The 25781-nt window shown below is 39.0% G+C and overlaps 1 long non-coding RNA gene across 1 annotated transcript; it reads left to right on the top strand.

The window, feature by feature from the left end:
- The first annotated feature begins 17162 nt into the window (after positions 1-17162).
- On the top strand, positions 17163-25344 carry LOC308555671. Its single transcript, XR_013998576.1, has 3 exons — positions 17163-17196; positions 19603-19663; positions 25028-25344. It is a non-coding gene; the product is annotated as an uncharacterized lncRNA (long non-coding RNA).
- The last annotated feature ends 437 nt before the right edge of the window (positions 25345-25781 follow it).

Genomic DNA, 25781 nt, shown 5'->3' on the forward strand with positions numbered 1-25781 from the left:
TTCCTATTAGTTTTATTAATTATGTATTTTATGAACTCTAACTGATAGTTTACTTGATACAATAGTGGACTTAGTTTCTCTTACAGTTTTTTTAACCTTTACTTTGTATATAGTTTTCCTTAAAAGGTGCATGTTAAATATAAATAGAAGTTGATTTTGTCTTTTGGATAATCCTTTGCTTTAAATTGCTTTGTTTGACAAACACTGATATAATTAGGTTATCCCTAAGTGACTGTGAAAACTGCTACCAGATATAGTCTGGGCTCATCAGTTATTATTCTCTTTCATTTCTAGTATATTTTGATGTTTTTAGTTTTTATTCATATGGGTAGAAGGAGAAAGATAACTTTAATTGAATAACCACTTCCTTTAATGGAGGCAAGTCATATGTGAGTGATAAAGAAAAGAGACAAGGGCCGTCAATTCACATGAAACGGGGCTTAATGCCCAGCTTTCCTGCTTGCCAGGTGTGTGACCTTGGGAACGTTTCTTAGCATTTCCAAATATATTTCTGGATATGACAAGGAGGATAGTAATATATCGTTCAAGGGTGATTGTGTGTAAGACTATCTAGGAGTTTTATCTTGTAAATATTTACTTTAAAATGCTAGTTAACAGGAAACTGAGGTTTAAAATAATTTCACTGTTAAGTTTTTATGGAGCAGGTGAGATTTAAGGCAGTTTGAGAATGGGAGTGAATTAGTCTATGTCATCAGCCAGACTCCAAGCAGAAGGCTAGACTAGTTTGAAGTAGCAATGGGCCAGATTCTTTATTTCAAGACTTTTAAGATCTTTATTGGTAAGGATCCTAACATTATCCATTTCATTCCAAGTGGAACCTCTATGCATGGGGTTACAAATAAAGTCACACTCTGGCTTTTCTAACTAGTTACTTGGGGTCTTGAAGTGATCACGTTAGCAGAAAAATGTGTATTTGCTGGGGGCTATCTCCTATACTCTCCCCCTTGAATTTTGTAGGAATCTAAAGGATTCCCTAAGTCCAAGGGAGACAGCCTTCTTTCACAAGTCAGATGGAGATGTGAAAAGGACATTCTGATCTCTCTGTTGTTTCCATTGGTTCTATTGCTGCAGAGTTGCTATTGAAACAGGTCCTAAGTCAAAATTGATCTTTGCTCCCAGGTTGCCCTTGCTGATCCAGATTCCTGAGAGTTCATGTTGATTCACCCTTGGACTTGAAAGTTACAGCATTTTTTAGTTTATATACATATGCTTATATGCTCAGCCATTATTCTAATTACCAGCACTGTGTTCTGGCAGCTTGGCTTCCTAGCTTTAGCTACCCACAGCCTTCCCCTGACACTGAAAAAGCTATGTGTAGCTCACATATTAGCCCAGACCTTCACAGATGAGTTACCCTTTGAGCTTCTTGTTTGTTTTTTTCCTGCTAGGAAGGTTAGATGGAACAACCATTCTAAGCTGTCAGAGAGGTTCAAATAATGCTGCAGGAAAAGGCCAGACTTTCCTTTCTCCTTTGTTACCAGATGTGTACCCCATGGTCACTTTATATCCTGTAGAGCATCTTTGTTTAGGTAGTGGAAGGTCCCATATCACCTTTCCCAGAATAGTAGGTACCAACTTGCCTGAGATTCCATAATTACAGTTGTCCCCTCAAGTGATATCTTTGCCATAATAATGACACTTTCCCAAGTGACTTGAATTTCCTTCTGGTTTCAAAATATTTTAAGTTATGCCTCACCTGGAAGTCAGTCAATAGAAAGCTCTGAATCAAAAATAGGTTATTGGGCATGAGACTTGCTAAGGGCCCATGTGTGCCTCATCAGTATCCATGAGTGACAAGTAGGATTCTAACTCGCAAGCTAAGTGGGGGTGGACAAGGAGATTACGCATCATTCTCATAAAGATCTGCTTCATCACAGTTTGAGTAGGTAGACAAGCAAGAGTGGGAGTCCAGGCCAGGTCGTGACTTCTCTTAGTTTTCTGCCATTGGAATGATTAACTACAAAAATAGGGGAGTATTTTGATATCTGACTTCATGAAGAAATATAATTATTAAAAACTTTAGTTGCAAGTTATATACTAGCTGAGATACCCTGAATTACAAGCCATGAAGAAAGAACAGTTAATAACCAAAATTAATGACTTTTTCTAAAAACTGCAATATTTGAATGTTAGAAACTATGAAAAACCCACATTGGTGTTTATTTGGGATTCCAAAATAGTTTCAACAAATAAAGTTCATGAACAGATTTCTTCTTTGTCTTACTCTTTCTCTGAACATGTCTTTTGCTGTACTATCTCATATAATCATCCTAGTAGCCTTCTAAAATAAGGCAGTAAGATTCATATTTTGTAGAGGAGGAGTTTCACCCAAAGAAAAGTGACTTGTTTGAGAACAAATAGCTGATGGTTATAGAACTATGATGTTTGAGTTGAAGACACTTGCCATTATGTCAAGCTAACACTAATTAATTCACTGAAATATATTGCCTCAAAACATGACTATTTCATGTAACTTTCTTTTAAATTATGTGCTTAATAAAAAGTTTGTAGAACTTACAAGTTTAAAGTGTATGGTATAATTAAGGTTTGAATATTAGCTCTGATATTACCTGAAATATTCTAAGAATTTACAACATTTGGAAAATATTTGCTTTAGTATTAATACAGTAATATTATTTGTCACCATTTCTTTATACATAGTAATCAACAACTAAGTACTGAATATGAAGGAGAAAGACAATCTGTAAAATGCTCTGAAAGCAGCGATCATGGTAAGACTTCTGATAGTGAATTACCCTAAGTGTTCCCACCATAGATAAAGAGTAAGGAAGTTTTGATAAAGAAAGAGCAGTTAAAAAACCCCACAATGTGTAAGTTAACATGTATGGTATTCCTTAATTTCTTCCTTAATAACCTAGTATCTAGTATTATTAAAACCGTTAATTGTAGGTGATTTAAAATCTGGGACAATATTGTTTGAAAAGAAGTTCATTTATTTATTCATGAATTCTAATATCCTATATGATATGGTTACGTAAAAAAGTAAAAAGATTTCAGTTAGGATGTAGTATGTTTCCTCTATAATCACAGTATAACAAATTGGACTTGTTAAATATAGATGTTTTGTTTAGTTTTTACAGCAAATAGATTACACTTGGTAAACGAATACTTGTTATTACATAGTGATTTGCCTCCCTAAAAAGTCACTAAAACTATGAATTCAACAATACTTCCCTGGCACTAAAAACAAATAGCAAACAATAAGAACTACAACACTTAGCCAGAGTGAAACAATCCCAGTGATACTGGTTTTGAAAGATATCTACCAATAGTACAGAAGTCAGAGAGGCAATGCCAGTTGAGAAGCATAGCTTATTTTACATATTATACCAATAAGGTCTCACTATGATCAACTTCATTCCTCAGAAGTCAAAACAGAATGAGGCACGTTGAGTTCATTAGAACAAGACGATCCTTGTGCTTGTTGGATAATTGTCATGACACTGTAATTTCCTGAGAAGCAGATGCTCTGTTGCCATTGGTCAAAGATAATCATAATAAATATTCAAATAGCTCAACTTGGGACTCAACAAATTACAATGCCCAGTGAGCTACCCAGCTGTGGCACTGAGTTCATTGTGCGACGTGAACTGTATGAAGACACCTTGGACATAGTAGACCTTCATCAAGAACTTGTGTAGGTTGGTTTTACAAACCATAGGAAACACGAAGATGCAATACAGTTTTGACCTTGAAGGTGCTCGTAATATCAGACAGCTGCCCCTGGTTTATATCTCTGTATTTTTGAACCAGAATTTTCAAATACAATTTCAAAATTCAGTTACTCATTGGTCTACTTCATGGTTTGCTATTTAATTCTCACATATCTTAAAGTACTAAGCATTATTCTGATTTTACAGAATTCATTCCATTTCCAATGTAGGTGTTTTTCTAGACGTATGTCTTTCTCGTTTGTTCTACTTAAAAAATCTTCTTAATTTATGATGGAACAACGATAGTTGCTGTTATTTCCCCTCTGTGAAAGTCATTCATTAATAGCCCATGTTTGACTAGGGCAGTTGACAGTAGCAAAGTAAAGCAGAGAAAGAAAAGAAGTCCAGTTCATATGCTTTCATGAGGATTAAGTGCAAAAGGTTAGGGGAGGGAGAAAAATCTAAGACAGTTCATTCATAGGTCTCCAGCTTGTGCACTGGTGTGTGAATTGGACATGGAGAATAGGACTTTATCAGATGAGCAGGGAAGAGCAACAGTTCAACAGGAAAGACCAGCTTTTTTTGCATACATTTTGAGTTTGTTAGAATATCCATGGGTAACTCAGCCTATATTTTGGATAGAGTTTCTTTGATTCTTTACCTAGTCCTGTCAGCATCTACCTTTCATAGGAGAGCCATGTTTGTAGTGTCATAAGATATTAAGAAAAAGTTTAGAAACAAAGAAATAGAACTCTGTAATCATTAGAACACTATTGTACTATCTTTGAGAGTTATCATCTTACTCTCGCTGCCCCAGTTACTTGATAGATTCATAACAATTGTACAAAGGAATTAAACCCTGCTTAGTTGGAGAAAATTCCCGGTGTGATGTTTCATTTTCTTATAGGAACTTTCATACTATAGAACGTGTTATCAGGCATTAGGATTCTGTATCTTATATTTTCAATAAATAGAATTGTTGCTTACTTCACATTATTTTCTGACATCATCATTTCATTTATCTCTTTTGTGCTTTTATTCAAATAGATCAAGAGGAAAGTGTGGTAGAAGAAATAAGAATAACCAATTCCATGACTGGTATGTGTGAAATCACCTTCCGCTTCTAATCACATAGAAAATACCATCACCCATCATAAAAATGGCACATCATGCCATTCTGTTAGGGGTTCCTGAACCCACACCTATGTGGGCCTACTCAGTGGAAAAATTCATAGGACCCAACATGTAGTTTTACTCCTACCTATGATTTACTACAGTGGAAGGATCATAGGACAATCAGGAAGGAGAAAGTGTGTATGTGACAAAGGGTGGAGGTCACCAGGCACAAGCTCACAGGAGCTCTCTCGATGTGGAGTTCCCAGGATGTGCTCAAGTATTCCACTGTCAAATTCTGACACAACATGTAAAATGCCATCTATCAGTTCCAGAGTCCCTTTAGACTCAGTGCCAAGGTTATTTTGGCACCGTAGTCACATCGGCATCTTCCCCACAGTGTGTGTCAAAATTCTAGATGGCCAGATGGAAAGCAAGTGTTCAGAATGAATCTCATTGGTTGTACAAACTCCTGGATCATGATTGACAGGCTCCTATAGTGTTTCTTAATTTCTTCCTTAATAGACTAGTATTCATTACTATTTAAACAGTTAATTGTAGATGATTTAAAATCTGGAGCAATATTGTTGGAGAAGAAGTTTACTTATTTAGTCACGACTTTTAATATCCCAGAGGATATATTTATGTAAATAATTAAAAGGATTTTAAGTTGAGAGGTTGTATGTTTCCTGTATAATCACATTATGACAAACTTAACTTGTTAAGAAGGGATCTTTTGTTTAGTTTTCATAGCAAATGGATTACACTAAGAACATGAATAGTTGTTATTGCATATTGATTTGTCTCAGTAAAAAGTCACTAAAACTAGGAACTGAACAATACTTTCCTGGAATCAGAAACCAATGGTTAAGAAAAAACAACAAAACTTAGCCAGTGGGCAAGGATCCCAATGAGATTGGTTTTGTTCCTCTTAAAGAATCTTAATTTGTGAAGGAAAATAATATTTGCTGTTATTTTCCTCAGTGTGAAAGCCATCGTGACAAGCCCTTGTTAGACTAAGGCCGTTGACTGTTAGCAAAATAAAGAAGAGAAAGGAAAGAGGTCTAGTTCATATGATATCATGATAATTAAATGTAAATGTTTTTATGGAGAGAGAAATCTAAGATGGTTCATTCATAGGTCTCCAGTGTGCACACTGGCGTGTGAACTGGAGGTGGAGAGTAGGACTTTATTACATGAGCAAGGAAGAGCAACAGCTCCACAGGAAAGTCCAGTTTTTCCCCATACATGTTGCGTTTGTTGGGATATCCATGGGTAACTCACCCTACATTTTGGATACAGTTTCTTTGACTTTTTACCTTGTCCTTTCAAAAACTGCCTTTCATGGGAGAGCCAGGCTTTTAGTGTCATAAGATATTAAGGAAAAGTTTAGAAACAAAGAAATAGAACTCTGTATTCACTAGAACACTGTTGTACTATCTTTGAGAATTATTGTTTTTCTTTCACTGCTCTAGTTTCTTGATTCATTCAGAACTATTGTGAAAAGGAATTAAAGTGTCCTTAGAGAAAATTGCCAGTGTGATGTTTCATTTCATTTATAGGCACTTGCATACATTAGAGTAGGGTGTCTAACGTTAGCATTCTGCATTTTCTATTTTTAGTAAATTACCTTGTTTTTTTGTTTCACATTGAATTTTGACATCATCGTTTGATTTATCTTTTTGTTCCTTTATTCTAATAGATCTACCGCAGTCTACAAAAGAAGATTTAAGAAGACCCAGATCCAAGAGAGGTATGCTTGAAATCACCCTTTGCCTTCAATCATATGGAACATACCATCCTGCATCATAAAAATGCCACATAATGCCATTCTGTTAGGGGTAGCTGAACCCACACCTAGGTGGACTTACACACTAGAAAAATTCATAGGACTCAACATGTAGTTTTTCTCCTACCTATGATTTACTACAGTGGAAGGATCATAGGACAATCAGGAAGGAGAAAATGTGTTTGTGGCAAAGTGTGGAGGACACCAGGCACAAGCGTGCAAGAGCTCTCTCCCTGTGGACTTTGCAGGATATGCTCAAGTATTCCACTGTCAAATTCTGACAATACATGTGAAATGCCATCTATCAGTCCCAGAGTCCCATCAGACCCAGTGCCAAAGGCATTAGGGCACCCCAGTCACATGAGCATCTTCCCCATGGTGTGTGGCAAAATTCTAGATGGCCAGATGGAAAGCAAGTGTTCAGAATGAATCCCATTGGTTGTACAAGCTCCTGAATCATGCTGGACGGGATCCTATAGTGTTTCTTAATTTCTTCCTTAATACACTAGTATTCATTATTATTTAAACAGTAAACTGTAGGTGATTTAAAATCTGGAGCAAATTCTGGAGAAGTAGTTCACATAGTTAGTCAAGACGTCAAATATCCCATGTGATAACTTTAAGTAAAAAAGTAAAAGGATTTTAAGTTAAGAGGTTGTATGTTTCCTATATAATCACATTTTGACAAATTTGTTCAGAAAGGATATTTTGTTTAGTTTCTATAGCAACTGGATTGCACTAAGTACATAAATATTTGTTATTGCATATTGATTTGTCTCAGTATAAAGACACTAAAACTGGGAAGTGAACAATACTTCCCTGGAATCAGATACCAATGGTTAAGGAAAAAACGACACCACTTAGCCAGTGGGCAAGGATCCCAATGAGACTGGTTTTCTTCTTCTTAAAGAATCTTAATTTGCGAAGGAAAATAATATTTGCTGTTATTTTCCTCAGTGTGAAAGCCATCGTTACGAGCCCTTGTTAGACTAAGGCCACTGACTGTAGGAAAATAAAGAAGAGAAATGAAGAGGTCTAGTTCATATGATTTCATGATAATTAAATGTAAATGTTTACATGGAGAGAGAAATCTAAGATGGTTCATTCATAGGTCTCCAGTGTGCACATTGGCGTGTGACCTGGAGGTGGAGAATAGGACTTTATTAGATGAACAGGGAAGAGCAACAGCTGCAAAGGAAAGTCCAGTTTTTCCCCATACATGTTGAATTTGTTGGGATATCCATGGGTAACTCATTTTACATTTTGGATACAGTTTCTTTGACTTTTTACCTTGTCCTTTCGACAACTACCTTTCATAGTAGAGCCATGCTTTTAGTGTCATCATATTAAGAAAAAGTGTAGAAACAAAGAAGCAGAACTCTTCATTCACTAGAACACTGTTGTACTATCTTTGAGAATTATTGTTTTTCCTTCTCTACCCTCGTTGCTTGATTCATTCAGAACTATTGTAAAAAGGAATTAAAGTGTCCTTAGAGAAAATTGCCAGTGTGATGTTTCATTTCATTTACAGGCACTTGCATACAGTAGTAGAGCAGGCTGTCTATGGTTAGGGTTCGGAATTTTCTATTTTGAGTAAATTGCCTTGTTTTTTGTTTCACATTGTTTTCTGACATCATCGTTTTATTTATTTTTTGTTCCTTTATTCTAGTAGACCAACTGCAATCTACAGAAGATGTCAGAAGACCCAGTTCCAAGAGAGGTATGCTTGAAATCACCCTCTGCCTCTAAACATGTGGAACATACCATGCCACATCATAAAAATGCCACATAATGCCATTCTGTTAGGGGTTCCTGAACCCACACCTAGGTGGGCTTGCTCACTAGAAAAATTCATAGGACTCAATATGTAGTTTTACTCCTACCTATGATTTACTACAGTGGAAGCATCATAGGACAATCAGGAACGAGAAAATGTGTGTATGACAAGGTGTAGAGTACACCAGGCACAAGCTTGCAAGAGCTGTCTCCCTTTGGGTTCCCAGGATGTGCTCAAGTATTCCACTGTCAAATTCTGACAAGACATGTGAAATGCCATCTACCAGTCCCAGAGTCCCTTTAGACTCAGTTCCAAGGGTTTTATGGCACCCTAGTCCCCATAGTGTGTGCCAAAATTCTAGATGGCCTGATGGAAATCAAGTGTTCAGAATGAATCCCATTGGTTGTACAAACTTCTGGATCACGCTGGACGGGCTCCTATAGTATTTCTTACTTTCTTCCTTAACAGACTAGGATTCATTATTAGTTCAACTGTTAATTGTCGGTGATTTAAAATCTGGAGCAATATTGTTGGAGAAGAAGTTCACTTATTTAGTCTCCACTTCTAATATCCCATGTGATAACTTTGAGTAAGAAAGTAAAAGGATTTTAAGTTAAGAGGTTGTATGTTTCCTATATAATCACATTATGACACATTTGTTCAGACAGGATATTTTGTTTAGTTTTTATAGCAACTGGATTGCACTAAGTACATGAATACTTGTTATTGTATATTGATTTGTCTCAGTATAAAGACACTAAAACTGGGAAGTGAACAATACTTTCCTGGAATCAGATACCAATGGTTAAGGAAAAAATGACACCACTTAGCCAGTGGGCAAGGATCCCAATGAGACTGGTTTTCTTCTTCTTAAAGAATCTTAATTTGCGAAGGAAAATAATATTTGCTGTTATTTTCCTCAGTGTGAAAGCCATCGTTATGAGCCCTTGTTAGACTAAGGCCATTGACTGTCAGCAAAATAAAGAAGAGAAAGGAAAGACGTCTAGTTCATTTGATTTCATGATAATTAAATGTAAATGTTTACATGGAGAGAGAAATCTAAGATGGTTCATTCATAGGTCTCCAGTGTGCACACTGGCGTGTGACCTGGAGGTGGAGAATAGGACTTTATTAGATGAACAGGGAAGAGCAACAGCTCCAGAGGAAAGGCCAGTGTTTCCCCATACATGTTGAGTTTGTTGGAATATCCATGGGTAACTCATTTTACATTTTGGATACAGTTTCTTTGACTTTTTACCTTGTCCTTTCAACAACTGCCTTTCATTGGAGAGCCATGCTTTTAGTGTCATAAGATATAAGAACGTTTAGAAACAAAGAAATAGACCTCTGTCCTTACTAGAACACTGTTGTACTATTTTTGAGAAATATTGTTTTTCTTTTGCTACCCTAGTTGCTTGATTCATTCAGAACTATTGTTAAAAGGTATTAAATGTCCTTAGAGAAACTTTCCAGTGTGATGTTTCATTTCATTTATAAGCACTTGCATACAGTAGGGCAGGCTGTCTATCGTTAGGATTCTGCATTTTCTATTTTGAGTAAATTGCCTTTTTTTTGTTTCAGATTGTTTTCTGACATCATTGTTTCATTTATCTTTTTGTTTCTTTATTTTAATAGATCTACTGCAATCTACAGAAGAAGTAAAAAGACCCAGATCCAAGAGAGGTATGCTTGAAATCACCTTCTGCCTCTAATCATGTGGAACATACCATCTTGCATCATAAAAATGCCACATAGTTCCATTCTGTTAGGGGTTCCTGAACCCACACCGAGGTGGGCTTACTCACTAGAAAAGTTCATAGGACTCAACATGTAGTTTTACTCCTACCTATGATTTACTACAGTGGAAGCATCATAGGACAATCAGGAAGGAGAAAGTGTGTATGTGACAAAGGGTGGAGCACACCAGGCACAAGCTTGCAAGAGCTGTCTCCCTTTGGGTTCCCAGTATGTGCTCAAGTAATCCACTGTCAGATTCTGACACGACATGTGAAATGCCATCTACCAGTCCCAGAGTCCCTTTAGACTCAGTGTCAAGGGTTTTATGGTACCCTAGTCACAGCTGCATCTTCCCCACAGCGTATGCCAAAATTCTAGATGACCAGATGGAAAGCAAGTTTTCAGAATGAATCCCATTGGTTGTACAAACTCCTGGATCACGCTGGACGGGTTCCTATAGTGTTTCTTACTTTCTTCCTTAATAGACTAGTATTCATTATTAAACAGTTAATTGTAGGTGATTTAAAATCTGGAGCAATATTGTTGGAGACGGAGTTCACTTATTCAGTCACGACTTCTAATGTCCCATATGATATCTCTATGTAAAAAAGTAAAAGGATTTTAAGTTAATCCGTTGTATGTTTCCTCTGTAGTCACATTATCACAAACTTAACTTCTTCAGAAAGGAGTTTTGTTTTGCTTTTATGGCTAATGGATTACACTAAGTACATGACTACTTGTTATTGCATATTGATTTGTCTCAGTAAAAAGTCACGTAACCTAGCAACTGAACAATACTTTCCTGGAATCAGAAACCAGTGTTTAAGGATAAAAACGACACCACTTAGCCAGTGGGCAAGGATCCCAATGAGACTGGTTTTCTTCTTCTTAAAGAATCTTATTTTACGAAGGAAAATAATATTTGGTGTTATTTTCCCCACTGGGAAAGCCATTGTTAAGAGCCCTTGTTAGACTAAGGCCACTGACTGTAGGAAAATAAAGAAGAGAAAGAGGTCTAGTTCATATGATTTCATGATAATTAAATGTAAATGTTTACATGGAGAGAGAAATCGAAGATGGTTCATTCATAGGTCTCCAGTGTGCACACTGGCATGTGAACGGAAGGTGGAGAATAGGACTTTATTAGATGAACAGGGAAGAGCAACATCCCAACAGGAAAGACCAGTTTTTCCCCATAGATGTTGAGTTTGTTGGGATATCAATGGGTAACTCATCGTACATTTTGGATACAGTTTCTTTGACTTTTTACCTCTTCCTTTCAACAATTGCCTTTCATAGAAGAGCCATCCTTTTAGTTTCATAAGATATTTAGAAAAAGTTTAGAAACAAAGAAATAGAACTCTGTAATCACTAGAACACCGTTGTACTATCTTTGAGAATTATTGTTTTTCTTTCGCTACCTTAGTTGCTTGATTCTTTCAGAGCTATTGTAAAAAGGAATTAAAGTGTCCTTAGAGAAAATTGCCAGTGTGATGTTTCAATTCATTTATAGGAACTTCCATTCTTTAGAACATGTTGTCAATCCTTTGGATTTTGTTCTTTCCATTTTGAGTTAGTAGAATATTTGTTTTTTTCACATTGTTTCTGACATTATTGTGTAATTTATCTCTTTCATGCCTTCATTCAAATAGGCCTACAGGGATCTTCAAAACAAGTATTAAGAAAAACAAATTCCCGGAGAGGTATGCTGGAAATCACCGTCTTCCTCTAATGATGTGGAACATACAATCCTGCATCATAAAAATGCCACATAATGCCATTCTGTTAGGTGTTCCTGAACTCACACGTATTTGGGCTTATTTCCTGGAAAAATTTATAGGACTCAACGTGTAGTTTTACTTCTACCTGTGATTTAGTAGAGTGGAAGGACCATGGGACAATCAACAAGGAGAAAAGGGTTGTGTGACAAAGTGTGGAAGACACCAGGCACAAGCTTGCAAGAGCCCTCTCCCTCTGGAGTTCCCAGGATGTGCTCAAGTATTCCACTGTCAAATTCTGACAACACTTGGGAAATGTCACCTACCAATTCCAGGGTCTTGTTAAACTCAGTGCCAAGGGTTTTATGGCACCCTATTTACATCGGCATCTTCCCCATCGTTTATGCCAAAATTCTACATGGCCAGATGGAAAGCAAGTGTTCAGAATTAATCCCATTGGTTGTACAAAGTGTTTAGACACAGTGAGGCCCTCCTAATCTGTTTAAGAAATTGTGTAAACCCTCTCTTGATTCAGCTTATCTGTCACCAACCCAGGGTTAGCCATTTGAGTAAGACTTTCTATGGATAGCTGGTTTAGGCTTCCTGTGTAATATTTTTCTGTTCAGCAGTTATAGCCCTGACTGAATTTTTGGAATTGAATTCAAATTTTATTTTAAATGCAAGTAATATGATTGTTTAACATTGTACTGGTTTCAGTTGCATCATGCATAATTAATAGCAATGCCAGTCACTTTTGTTACTCTTGGTGAGTATTTCACAGGTATTTGTATAGAAATGACTTGGGCAATATTAGGCATTTATAATCTTTTCTTTTTATTTGAATAATGTTTCAAGATCATTTTTAGATAAAATCAGCATGACGATTTCTGATTTAAAATTAGAATAAAAATTGTCTTTTCATTATAAGGATGATTTAGTTTTGACATATATTGTAGTTATTCCCTGTTTATAATTATAAAGAAGATAGTCAATCATATTTATCAGTGTTTTTCTGACCTTACCTAGTATACAATTCAAGTCATTTGCTTGTTTATATCTTTTCATCTGCTTCATTCAATTGAGCTGATAATATCCATATTCTGATACTTGGATCTTTCTCTTATCCATTTATTTATATTAATTTATCTTTATTTTTGAAAGTATTACAGGTGTCCCATTCCCCCCCCCCAATTGATCCCCTCCACCTTGCTCCCACCCCCCCAGGCCTTCACCCCCTTATTGACTGTGTCCATGGGTTATGCATATATGCATATAACTTTTTTGGTTAATCTCTTCCCATCTTCCATCCCCCTTCCCTCTTTCCTCTGACCATCTGTTGCATGCATCAATGTCTCTGGATCTATTTAGTTTGTCAGATTCTTTTGTTCATTGGCTTTTTCTTAAAGAAGACCCTTCAACATTTTCTGTAGTGCTGGTCTGGTGGTGATGAACTTCTTTAGTTTTTTCTTATCTGTGAAGCTCTTTACCTGACCTTCAATTCTAAATGATAGCTTTGCTGGAGAGAGCAATCTTGGTTGCAGTTCCTTGTTTTTCATCACTTTGAATATTTCTTGCCTCTCCCTTTTGGCCTGCAATGTTTCTGTTGAGAAATCAACTGACAGTCGTATGGGCGTTCCTTTGTAGGTAACTAACTGCTTTTCTCTTGCTGCTTTTAAGATTCTCTCTTTGTCTTTGACCTTAGGCAGTTTAATTATGATGTGTCTTGCTGTGGGCCTCTTTGGGTTCCTCTTGTTTGGGACCCTCTGTGCGTTCTGGACTTGTAAGTCTATTTCTTTCCCCCGGTACAGGAAGTTTCCTGTAATTATTTTTTCAAATAGGTTTTCAATTTCTTGGTGCCTTTCTTCCCCTTCTGGCACCCCAATAATATGAATGTTGGGCCTCTTGAAGTTGTTCCAGAGGCTCCTTACACTATTGTCATATTTCTGGATTCTTTTTTCTTTTTTCTCATCTGGTTGGGTGCTTTTTGTTTCCTCATGTTCCAAGTTGCTGATTTGATTCTCAGTGTCCTCTACTCTACTATTGATTCCCTGTAAATTATTCTTCATTTCAGTTCGTGTAGCCTTCATTTCAAATTGGTACTTTATTATGTCATTGATGGTCTCACTTGTTTTCATAATACTTGTACTAATATGCTTGAGCATCCTTATAAACAAAATTCTGAACTCTGTATCTGTTAGCTTGCTTGGATCTATTTCATTTAGTTCCTTTTCTGGAGATATCTTTTGTTCTTTTCTTTTCTTTGTGACATGTTTCTTTGCCTCCCTCCACATTTTGGCTATTTCTAGGTGTTTGTTTCTATGTATTAGGTAGAGCTGCTGTGTCTCCTGGAATTTGTAGAGTGACTTTGTGTAGTAGGTGTCCTGTAGGGTCCAGTGGCTTAGCCTCTCCAGTCACCTGAGCTGGGCCTTCTAGGTGCTCCCCTGTGTGGGCCGTGTGCTCTGCTTTGTTGTAGCTGAGCCTTGGTTGCTGTTTGCGTCCCTGCAGGGAGGAATTGACCTGCAGGCCAATTGGCTATGAGGACCAGCTGCAACTACAGCCAAAGAGCTAGTGTGCTGGAGACACCTCTATGGAGCAGGATTTCCTTCAGTGGAGCTTTGGTGTGCACCAGTTGTGCCCCTTGAGTGTGTCACTTGTGGATGTAGTAGAGTTTTAATCTAGCATGGTCAAGTCTCACCACCAGGTGCACTGTCTCGGGTGCCTCCTGGGAGGTGCAAAGTAAGCCTCTGCCAGTGCCTTGCCCAGGGTCACCCAGCATGAGCTACAGAGCAAGCCATAGTTGGCTGCTACTTGTGCTGGGCTTGGAGGTGTCCAGGAGAGGCCAAGCTATGCAGGCTGCCACTAGTGCCAGGGCCGTGGCCACTTACAAGACATGTGGGGCACTCTGCTGCTTGTTTGAGAGATTTTAGAAAAATCCTAAACAAATGATTCGAGAGGCCGCTTGCATAGAAAAACCACTGGAAATGGCTCAGATGAGCTGGCAAGTAGGGAGGGGCGTGTCTCCTGGAGCCTCCTAGGCGAGGCCAAAGGTGTGAGTCAGTTGGTGGAGATTCAAATATGGCACCTGCCTGCTGGCTCTGTGGGGGTGGGCTTGAGAAAGGAGCAATGGCCTCTGCCAGCTCTTCTGCCTGGGAGAAAGCTGCCCCTCTACCTCTCGCCCTGATTTCAGGGAAGTTAGTTCCTCTCCAAGTGTCCCAGATCCTTTCAAGTTGCTGCCCAGAGCTGGGGCTCAGAGGAAGCGTGTCTGAGTGAGTGCATGTGCAGGTCCTTTAAGAAGAAGTGCCTGGGACTCCCGCAGCCTCCGCATCCCTAGGCCACAGTACCCGCTGGTTTTCGCAGGCCAAAGTTGTGGGGACTTCTCTTCCCATTCCTGGAGACCTGCGCTGGGGGTCCTGATATGAGGCTCAGACCCCTCACTCCTCTGGGAAACCTCCACCGCCAAGATGTCCCTCCCAGGTTTATCCTGCAGCACCAGGTAATCACCTCTCGGTGATTCAGCCCCTATCCACCCGCCTCTCCGCCCGTTCTGCCAGACTCGGTGCTCCTTCAGTTCCCTCCTTTAGGGCTTCTGTTCAGCCAGATTTCAGGAGGTTCTGAGTGATGGTGGTTCTGTATTTTAGTTGTAATTTTGATGTGGTTGTGGGAGGTGGCGTATACAGCTGTTACCTAAGCTGCCATCTCGTTTCCTCACTGGATCTTTATGTTAATTATGAAGTTGCCTGTGTCTTGAAAATAGTGTTAATATGTTGCTCTATGTTAATAGCAGGTTCAGCAGATATTTAAAAAAAAATAATTAGTAAGCATTATTTTTTAAAACATTTTAAAAAATATATCTTTATTGATTTTAGAGAGAGGAAAGGAGAGGGAGAGAGAGAGACAGAAACATCAATGATGAGAGAGTCATTGATCAAGCCCACAACCTGGGCATGTGCCCTGACCGGGAATCGAACCCCGATCGCCTGGATCCTAGCTTGACGCTCAACTGCTGAGCCACACCCTGCCGGGCAAAACATTTTTAGATTCACAGCAAAATTGAGTGGGAAGTACAAGAGTTCCCATAAACCCCACATCCCTATACACACACAGCCTCCCTCAGTTTTGACATCCTGCACCGGAGGGGTACATTTATTACAATGGATGTACCTGCACTGACTCATCATCATCAACCAAAGTCCATAGTTCACATTAAGGTTCACTCTTGGTGTTGTACATTCAGTGGGTTTTGACAAATGTATGATGATATGTGTGGACCATTAGGTATCACAGAGAATCGTTCCACTGCCTTAAAAGTCCTCTGTGCTCTGCTTCTTCATCCCTCTCTGCTCCATAAGCTCTGGAACCCACTGCTTCTTTTACTGTCTCCATAGTTTTGCCTTTTCCTGACTGTTGAATAGTTGGAGTCATATAGTGGGTATCTTTTTGAATGTTTAAAAAATTAAAATCCTAAGGTACTTGAATGTAGTTACTCAAGATGTTCTTTGTCCTTTGTGGTTTGTTCTTGTTCATCAGCATAGGATCTGATGACATATGCCACACAAGCCGAAAAAGCATGATTTCCATAGGCATTTGCCACCTAATGGGGAGGGTTGAGAAAAATGACCTCATGCACTACTGCAGAGCACTAACTGTTTGAACCATGCTGCTCTATGTGGTGGGTTCAGATAGACTCTAGCAATGGAAGGAGACAGTCTCAAGGGGTTATACTTTATACTGCTGGAATCAAAGTCTTTCTTACTTATCTCGCAGTTGGGTATAGGAAGAGAAAGAGTCTGTTTCCTTTGTTTTGCTGTGCTGCCAAGTGTAGTGCCTAGTGACCAAATTTCCTTGTGATAGAGTGTTTCATCCTGAACCAGCTAGTCTTCACTGAAGAGCTGGAGAAGTGGCCATTGTGTTATAGCAAACTAAGCACACCCTCTCCTAACTGCTCTTCATGGCAGGAGTCCAGAAAACTCATGCTACTTAAGTTTGACATTGTTCGTTTATGATACTGCTTCTCCTAATGATATCGTTTTCTGTCAGTCTGATGGGGTTTGGGTAGGGTTATGTTCATTGTAAATAGCAGTCCATACGTAGGTATCACATTTTGATAGAGCCCACTCTTTTCTTTTCTCTTGCATTTGATATATTTAAAAAAAGAAAGTAAATGTTCTTAATGTATTAATGGCCTATCCATTATATCATTAATATTCACTCTAGTATAGTCTTCAGGTGTGGTCCCAAAGGAATCCTTCCTAACAAAGCATTAGTCTGGTACTTTTAAAGTCCTGTATTCTTCTATTGTTGCTTTAAAGTGTGTTTTACTTTTTCTTTAATAGGGGGTGAGAGCTCTGAAGAAGACTCTTTAAGGAGGTAGGATTTTAAAAAATTATGTTAACTAAGAAATGCATTTCTAGAGTGTTCTACTGTGGGGTAGGCCCAATATTATGTAATTAACATGTGTTACATAGTCATCACAATAGCTTTGCAAGGTAGCTATGCTATTATAGCTTACGTTTTATTTACGCAACTGTGCTTCAGGGAGGTTGATTAATTGACTGATGACTCCAACTACTGACCCATGACTTGACTGTCAACCTACTTGGCTCCCAAATCTGTTCTGTGGTCCCTCATCATACACTGATAAGTCCCTGTATCACATTGGCATCAAGATAGGGATGCAAATCATATCAACTCAGAAAGTCATATCTAATTGTGTGTTAACTCTGATTTAGAGTTTTTCTAAGAGGCCCAGTTAGTCCAAGCATTTGTCTTACTATACTTGACAATTGCAGTGGTAACTAGTACCTCGTTTTCCTATTAAAGGCCGTAGGGCACTTCACAGTTAGCTATGGCCACAGAACCAAAGGTTTTATCCAAGCAAGGCCTAATCAGGCAAGTGTTTCTAGGTATAATGAAATCTCTTCTTCTAGAAATGAATTCCTTATCAGTAACTAACAAATATCTGTGTGTAGACCATGTTATGTTAATTAAATTCAACATCTATTTAGAGGATATTTCTAATTGATTACTCTATTTTCTGACTTCCCAGTCTGGTTTTCCCCTCAGGCTAGCACCTTTGCCTAGTTGTATTAAGTTTTTTCTTTTTTTCCTTGAGTCCTTTTTTCCTCTTCCATGACTTTTCTTGATTTTTTTTTACTTTCTTCTCTATTTTTGGTGTTTCTTTCATTGTGCTATTTTTTCCCACTTCTGCCAGCGGTGGTGTTCTCCATTTTCCTATAGACAGAATCAAAGGCACATAGAATTTCAGGAGTTTAAGGAATTTTAGCAATTAATTAATGAGAACACCTTCTAGCACTTCAACCTGTGTTTCATAACCTGGTCAAGTGGTTGTTCACATGGAGAATTTGAAACTCAAGGAGATTAAAGCAACTCTTTGGAACATAGTAAGTGGTGGAAATGAAATGTAAATTCAGGTTTCTAAGTGTTATAATCTTCCCTCTTTATCATCCTGTAGGTGAGTGTTTTAATAATAGAAATATGGGGAATGGGTCTAGTGAACACAGTGGATAGAGGTTAAGAGTGGAATTAGCAGGGGAATCCCAAGTTTCAAGATGAACAACACTGGGTTGGGATAGGAATTAGAGTTTTAGAAAAGAGATGAGAATATGGGGATTCATGACAAGTGAATGATAAGTTATAAGAAGGAAGCCCCAGGATGTTGGGAGTTGTCTAGAAAGGCACATTAAAAGAAGGGGCTCAGGAGAATCCTGATGAGGTTGCTGCTCTTTTGTTTGTTTAATTGGAGGAACTAGGACAATTACAGAAAGCTATTAAAATACTTTGAGCCACTGGAAAGATTCTTTTGATCACAAACAGGACTGTGGTATTATCTACCTGAACTCTGACTTACAGAGTGGGGCTTAGGTCCCATTGAGTCTTAGGGGACTGGAGATTGCTGAACGACATAGATCTATGGCCCAAGGCAGGTGTCTCCTCACCTCTACCTCTTTTCCCAATTAGCTGATGTGCTTCCCATGTACATGGAGGGTTGGGGAGGGGCAGGACTAGCTGTCAAATCAGTAATGGGGTTGGATAGTTGACAACACGCCTATGTTATGAGTGAATCACTGAGACTCCATTTAGTTTGTTTTCCAGGAGCAGGGAAATAGAGAGCTCCTATTCTTGGTAATTGGAGCCCAGCCTTGTATCAGGAGTCTGTGCCTTCATAGGTTGAAGATTTAAAGGTTGAAGACTGTCATTGAGCCTGCAGAAGGGTGATCTGGGAGTGGGAAGGCTAAGAACACATAAATTTGTTCATTGACATTTGGAGTTTAACTTTTAACCATTTCAGGGAACTTCCTGTACAGTTTTAGGGTAAAAGGAAGGAATGGGTTCTCCTTAATAAGTGGTTTCCATGCTCAAGAACCAAGAGTGCCATTTTTTACTGATGTCGATTAGTCTTTGAACCAGGGACACATGATGGGGAAGGGGCAGTGTATCTTTCTACCTTGGTTTAAGTCATCAGATTTGTTCCAGTTCAGGTAACAAATTTATGTTAGCCATTAATTGGTAAAAACAAATTAATCTCAAGCAGAGTGTGTCTTCATTAAATAGTTCATAGGTTGGGAGAGGTAGCAGCAGAAATAGATAACTAAAAGCTTTTTAAAAACAAGGGCCCAATGTTAATTATATCAAGAATCTTCATTTGATACATAGATAGCTGATTTTTCGCTTAAAATTTTTTGTTGCTTTTTTTAAAGAAATGAAGTCACTCTTTGTTTGTTTGTTTGTTTGTTTGTATATTTTACTGTAAAGACTTTCCAGCACACCTGGCATTAATGATTCATGGCCTATATCCCACCATGAAGATTTCAAGGTAATGTGCTCTCTTGTGAAATGAATGTTCCTGCCCTCAATTTAATTTTGCGTGGCACTTACTCTTAAAATTTTGTAGTAGACTACCTTTAGGTTTGTAACAGAAACTTAGTCTTTTTATTTTTAAATCCTCAACCAAGGATATTTTTTTTTTTAATTGATTTTAGAGTGAGAGGAAGGGTTAGAAAGAAAAATCAAGAGGCTATCTCCCGAGTGTGCCTCAACTGGGATTCAACTGGTAACCTGGGTATGTGCCCTGACTGCGAATTGAACCCATGACCCTTCTGTGCATGGGATGATGGTCCAACTAACCGAGCCACACCAGCCAAAGCAGAAAATTTGTCTGTTTTATCGAGTGATTCCTTTTACATGCAATTTCTACAATAAGTGAATCTGTGGAGACAGAAATCAGACCACTGGTTGCCAGAGACTGCAATAAGGGGAATGGGGAGCTATTGTTTCATCGGAATGGGGTTTCCTTCTGGAGTGATGAAAAGTTTTGAAACTAGATAGAGGTGATCATTGTACAACATTGTAAATGTAGCAAATGCTACTACAATTTTCACTTTAAAATTGTTAACTTTATGTTTGGTGAACTTGACTCACTAAAGATAGAATAATGTCATAACAATCAATCAGTCGATCAAATTAAGGTCATGTTACACATTTTAAAACAATCTGATGGACTCATTTAAAACACGTATTCCGGTGAAAGTTTACATTGTTAATTTGAGGTTTCTTGTTTTCTGAGGTAGGCCTGTATTGCTATGAATTTCCCTCTTAGGACTGCTTTCACTGTGTTCCATAGATGTTGGGTGGTCTGTTATCATTTCATTTGTCTCAAGGTATCTTTTGATTTCCTCCTTGATCTCATTGTTAACCCATTCACTGTTTAGTAACATGTTATTTAGCCTTTATGTGTTGTGTGGTGTTTTGTTTTTGTTTTGTTTGCCATCGATTTCTAGTTTCATACCATTGTGGTTGGAGAAGATATGTGAAATGATTTCAATCTTTTTAAATTTATTGAGGCTTGTTTTATGGTCTAACATGTGGTCTATCCTGGAAACTGTTTTATGTACACTTGAAAAAAATGTATACCCTGCAGTTTTGATTGCTATTATTATTATTTTTTTCCGAAGATCTCACCGTTGATGTCAATGGGGTATTAAACTCCCCAACTATGATTCTACCAATATTTGCTTTATATATTTAGGTGCTCCTGTGGTGGGTACATGTATGTTTACAAGGGTTTTTTCTTCTTATTGGATTGACCCCATTATCATTATGTAATGACCTTCTTTGTCTCTTGTTGTAGCCTTAGTTTTAAATTCTATTTTGTCTGATATAAGTATTGCTATCCCAGCTTTTTTTGTCTGCATTTGAAAATTTTTTAAATTACTATTTTAATTTATTGACTTGAGAGCGAGAGAGAGGAAGGGAGAGAGACAGAGAGAGACAGAGGGAGAAAGCGAAACATTGATTTGTTGTTCCACTCATTTATGCATTCATTGGTTGCTTCTTGTATGTGCCCTGATGAGAGATTGAAGCCACACCCTTGGCGTATCGGGTCGGCCAACTGAGCTACTTGGCCAGGGCCCTTTTTGTTTGCATTTTCAGCAAATATCTGTTTCCATCCCTTTTCTTTCAGTCTGTGTGTATCTTTCGCCGAGGTGGGTGTATTATAGACAGCAAAGGTAGGGATCTTGTTTTCTTTTTTTAAAATATATCTTTATTGATTTCAGAGAGAGGAAGGGAGAGGGAAAGAGAGAGATAGAAACATCAATGATTAGAGAGTCACTGAATGGCTGCCTCCTGCACACCCCCGACTGGGGATCGAGTGCACAACCTGGGCATGTGCCCTGACCTGGAATTGAACTGTGATCTCCTAGATCCTAGGTCGATTCTCAACTGCTGAGCCAGGCCCAGCCAGGCAGGATCTTGTTTTCTTATCCATTCATCTACTCCATGTCTTTTGATTGGAGAATTGAAGCCATTTACATTTAAAGTGATTATTGATAGGTACATTCTTCTTCCTATTTTATTCTTTATAATTATGTCCCCTCTGTTTTTCATATTCTTTGTATAAAAGTCCCTTTAATATTCCCTCTAGTACTGTTTTGTTGGTGATAAACTCCTTTAGCTTACCCGGGAAGCTCTTTATTTCTCCTTCAATTTGAAGTGGTAGCCTTGCTTGGTAGAGTAGTCTTAGTTGTAGGTCCTTGTTTTTCATTACTTTGAATATTTTGTGCCAATACCTACCAACCTGAAATGTTTCTGTTGAGAAAGCATCAGACAGTCTGATGTGGGCTCCCTTGTAGGTAGCTATCTGTTTTCCTCTTTCTGCTTTTAAGATTCTCTCTTTGTCTTTAAACTTAGCCATTTTAATTTTGAAGTGTCTTAGTGTGAGCCTTTTTGTGTTCGTCTTGCTTGGGACTTTCTTTGCATCCTGCACTTGTGTGTCTTTCTTCCTCACCAGGTCAGGAAAGATTTCAGTCATTATTTATTCATATAGAGTCTCAATTGTTTGCTCTCTCTCTTCTCCTTCTGGCAACCCTATAATGTGGATATTGCTATACTTTGTGTTGTCCCAGGAGCCTGTTAAACTAGCCTCATTTTAAAAAATTGTTTTTATTTATTTATTTAGCTGCTCTAATTGGGTGTTTCCTGCTGCCTTGTCTTCTAAATCAATGATTCTATTCCCTTTTTCATCTAATCTGCTGTTGATTCCTTCTAGTGTATTCTTCATTTCTGACTGCTTCTTTTATATGGTTTCTTTGTCCTTTTTTAGTCTTGCTCTCTCTCTCTCACTTTTTTTTAAACATGTCTTTATTTCAGAGAGAGGAAGAGAGAGAGAGAGAAACATCACTGATGAGCAAATCATTTACCTGCTGCCTCCTGCATGACCCCCACTGAGGATTAAGCTCGCAGGCTGGGCATGTGCCCTGACTGGGACTTGAACCACAATCTCCTGGACTATCAGTCAATGCTCAACCTCTGAACCACACTGGCCAGGCTATACTTGCTATTTCTTTATTGAAGTTCTCACTATGTTCCTTGACTATCTTTGTAACCATGTTCTTGAACTCTGTATCTGGTGTATATCTTGCCTCCATTTCATTTAGTTCTTTTTTGGTGGATTTTTCTTGTTTTTTCATTTGGGGCATGTTTCTTTGTTTCCCCATTTTCGCTGCGTCTCCATATTTGTTTCTGTGTATGGGGTAGATCTGCTATTCCCCCCAGTCTTGGTATAATAACCTTATGTATTAGGTGTCTTGTGAGGCTCGGTGGCACAATCTTTCTGATCACCTGAGGTAGGTGCTGCAGGAAAGTCACTTGTGTGTGTTATGTGAGCCCTCCTTTTGTAGAGTCTTGATTGTTATTGGCCTTTTCATGGATGAGGTTGATCCTCAGGCTGGCTGACCACGGTATGCACTGTGTTGCAGTGTGAAAGCTGATGCCATGTTGAGTTATTTACACCATCATGGTCTGGTGCTTGCAGAAATCTTTGGGCGTCGCTCTCATGGAGCTAATTGGATCATGCTCTGAAGCCCCCCACCACGTGTATTGGTACTTGGCCCTCTTTGGAGGGACTCTGGTGCAAGTCAGCTTCTGCCAGTGACTTCCCTTGGGCTACCTGTGTGGAGTTACAAAGCAATCAGGGTTTGTGACTGCCTCTGCTGTGCCTGGGTGTGCCTAGGAGGGGCCAAGCTGTACACCAACGCCTCCTTCCACCAGCACCAAGCCTGTGGGGCAGGTGAGCAAAAAGCCCAAATCACCCTGAGATCCACCTCTGCCTACCAGCTTTCTGTTGGGGTCAGTCACTGAAAAAGCTCCTGTTGGTATGTGAGTTGCATGAGGTAAGTGAGTCATCAGGTAGGTGAGAGTGGTGTTCACCAGACTGATACAGATTCAAAGTCAGCTTCATTACTGGGTGTGAGACTACTCAGCAAAAGTTCCAAGATACACTAATGCCAGCTACCACCCACAGGGTATCCGTGGACCTTTGTGGTTGGGTTGGGTGGAGCCTCAGGGAATCATTAGAGTAAAACCAACAGAATTCATCAGGCCCCAGATGGCCAAGATTTGGCTGTGTGAAGGGAGGGCTCTTCATCGGAATGGTGGCCTTAGTTAGACCTGCAAGGGAAAAATGGCCCCCACCCCAAAGTCATACAACTTAGTCTCTGACACCTCTTTAGTCCACCAGACCACCTCAAGAGACCTCCGTGAAGTCTACACAATAGGCCCAGGCAGCTGACTCCTTTGTAGTGTGTTGCTCGATAGGGTAGAGAACAGGGAGTCAGGACAGTGGGGCTAGTAGATTCCCCAGGTTGATGCTGTAACGAAGGGAGTGCTTGGCCCAGGAATGATGGCATCTGTGGGCATTGTGGGATAAAGGCTCAGCAGAGGGAAGGGACCCAGAGGTCATACCTTCAGCGCTCTTCCCAGAGCCATTCAAAGCAGTTTCTCCTCGCATGACTCCATTCCACTGCGAGACACCCTTTCTTCATAGTCCCAGAGTGAGTGTTTGGAATAAGACTTGTGTGCTGGCCCTTTAAGAGGGCTCCTGTCTTTCCAGCAGACTCCCATTTCTTCCTGGAGGACAGAATCCTTGCTTATTTTCAGAGCCAGATATTATGTGCGCTCCTCTTCCCACCTCTGGTGCCCAAGGCTAGGGACCCCGGTGTGGGTTGAGACCCCATGCTCCTCAGGGGGGAACTTTGCAGCTGAGATACCCCTCAGCATTCTCAACCACCACAAGTGGGTGCGGGGCCAGCCCTTTTTGAATCTCTGCCCTTCCTACCAGTCTAGCTGAGGGTTCTTCTGTAGTTCTTGGTTACAAGAGTAATGTTCAGCTAGTCTTCAGTTGCTTATTCAGGTTGGTAGTTATGGAACTTAGTAGTAATTCCAGTTCGGTCCAGGGAGGAGGTGAATGTAACTCTCAGCTCCTTTGGCTCCATCTTAGATCAGCTCTAATAAAATTCTGAAATGCAGTGCAGGGGCTCACTATTGAGGATATGGTTAGGTGAAATGCAGTGCAGAGCCTTCCTGTTGAGGTTATGGGGAGGTAAAATGCTGTACAGGGGCTCACTGTTTAGGATATGGGGAGGTGAAATATTTTAAGTGAGGAAGCCTTTTTACATTAAAATTCAGCTACTAATTTATTTTTGATAGATTTAACATCTAATGAATTGTGACACAATTAAGTTTGAGGGTTCATGTTTTTCTTTTAGACCAAGGCCAGTAATTGTTTTACTTCTCAGTTATAATCCAGTGATTTGGGAGTAGCTAACTATAGATTAAGAATTCTAAAAGTTAAATTTTAATTATATTCTAATTTTCCTTTGTCCATACTTGATTACTTAAGGGCGAAGTTATTTCAAAAATGTATACCCCTACAGCAAAGACAGCAGAAAACCAAAGCAAGCAAATTCATCTTCCAACTTTGCACCTGGAAAAAATGTCTCAAGACTCAGAAATAAATAGGGCATGTGACGGAGAGTATACTTCCGCATATTCAGGACATCCTTCTGTGCAAAAGCATGAGGAAATGTGGGTTAAACATGGCAAATTCAAACAGAGGAAGAATTTACAACTTACCAGTGATGAGTTAAAGCAGAAGCATCATGAATTTTGTGAAAAAGACACTAGTGAGTGTCCTGAGGAAGGGCCCCTACATAACTCTACAAAAGGAGCAAGCGTAAGACAAATGCCTTCTAATCTGAAAAATAAAATACTTGATTGTGGGGGAAAAGATGCATTTGGAATGCCTCTCTCTGAAGTATTCCAGACATTTCCTGGAGAAGAACCCACCCTCAAAAATGTGTTTCCATCTCATTCACGCTCTGGTTCCCTGGAGGGCTCTTCCTGGTCATCTTCTTCTGAGCTTTGTTTAAGCGAAAAGGAATTACACTCTGAGAATGATCACAAACCTGACACTGAACATGTTTTAAACAAAAATGAAGAGCGTTTTTGTAGTGATACAGAAAATATCAAAATAAGGAACCCAGTAGTTACATCCAAAGTGAAAGAAGACCAAGAGTTTGATATGCAGATGACAAAAAATATGAACCCAAATACCACTAATAGGAAATTAGGCGTCAGACATACACCTCAGCCTA

The sequence above is a fragment of the Miniopterus schreibersii genome (genome assembly GCF_964146895.1).
Source record: "Miniopterus schreibersii genome assembly, chromosome: 1".
NCBI classification, from domain to species: domain Eukaryota; kingdom Metazoa; phylum Chordata; class Mammalia; order Chiroptera; family Miniopteridae; genus Miniopterus; species Miniopterus schreibersii.